Source organism: Sciurus vulgaris (assembly GCF_902686455.1).
Source record: "Sciurus vulgaris genome assembly, chromosome: 19".
Classification (NCBI taxonomy): Eukaryota; Metazoa; Chordata; class Mammalia; order Rodentia; family Sciuridae; genus Sciurus; species Sciurus vulgaris.
The window spans coordinates 8,636,518-8,637,889 of NC_136480.1; the positions used below are offsets into that span (position 1 = coordinate 8,636,518).

Genomic DNA, 1,372 nt, shown 5'->3' on the forward strand with positions numbered 1-1,372 from the left:
TGTCGTTTGACGTGATGTTCAACTCCAGGGCTCCTGGGGCTCCTATCCTCTCTCCCCTGAACCACGGAAGAGGCACTAAGCCAGATGGATGCACCCTCCAGGGTGGGAGTGAGCAGTCTGGAAGGATCCCAGATTTAGGATTAGGAGACCAGGGATTGAGGGCTGGCTCTATGGCTTCTGCTGCATAAAGCAATCACAGTCACCAGCAAGAAAGCAATTGGAAGGGCTATGGCACTGGGGACACTCCACAGCCTGTGATTCCCTCACCCACATCACTTTATACCCGAAGGAGACCCAGCTCAGAGATCTCTAGGCACCTGTCTGAGGTCACACAGCATGCTCATGGAAAGGGTAGAACTGGGACATACCCAGTGCTTCAGCTCCCTGCCAGTGATAGTTCCCAGAGGGCCAGCAGAGCAACAGGCATTTAATACATGCTTATAAAATGTTTGCAGCTTGAACAATTCTGAGGGCCTTCATTGTATGCAGGGCCCTAGCAGCCATGGAGGTGGTGAACTCCCCGTTTTACTGAGTCGATTGTGGTTCAGAGAGGCCATGCGAATTCCCCAAGGTCATATACACAGTAAGAGGCTCCAGGGAGAGCACCTGCACCCTGTGGCCACCCTGTGGCCACCGTCTCCAAATCCTGTCCCCGCCCCAGTCCAAGGGGCCCAGGGGAGACTCCACAGGGCCAGCCCACCCCCTCTTCCCTCCTTTTCTTCTCCCTCTATTTGCACCAGGGCAGCAAGGGGTTGCTTCCAGGGTCCTGCAGCTCCTGGGTGGCTGAAGGCCTATCTTAGGGACCCACTTTCTGGCTGTCCCAAGGCACCATGGGACCATCAGACAGTTCCCAAGGGAGATAAAGCTGGCAGAGCCGGTGCCCTTCAAGGCACAGAGCGGAAGGAATGGGGTGCAGATCCCACCGCCGTACCCTTGACTTCTATGAGCGAGTTCGAGAAGAGGGGCTCATGGGAAGGGGAGGACCAACACTTACCAGTCCACCCTATGGTAGGCCCGGGGACTACCAGACCTCCAGGGCCGACCCTCTTTACAGCTTCCCAACCAGGACCCAGAGAGGCCAGTCACATGGTGTAACTTGGAATCGAAACCGGGTCTTTCCCATTCCAGAGCCCAGCAGCTGTCCGTCTCGTCTCCAGGTGTCTGAATCCCCCGGTGACTGCTCTCACGGGGGCGGAGGAAGTGGCCCCTCCATGACAGAACACATAAAGGCAGTGACAACCCGAATGTCCTTGGTGGTGGTCCAGGGCCACCATCCCCGCCCCCGCTTCCTTTCCTCCCTCCATCAAACCCAAACGCAGCTGGATCTCCCTCCGGACTAGGTGACTCGAGGCTCCGCCCTCATGGGCCGCGC

The 1,372-nt window shown here is 57.5% G+C and overlaps 1 protein-coding gene across 1 annotated transcript in view; it reads left to right on the forward strand.

Annotated features, from left to right (window-relative positions):
- The window catches only part of ATP2B2 (ATPase plasma membrane Ca2+ transporting 2), a 406,022-nt gene that overhangs the window by 328,554 nt on the left and 76,096 nt on the right, over positions 1-1,372 (forward strand).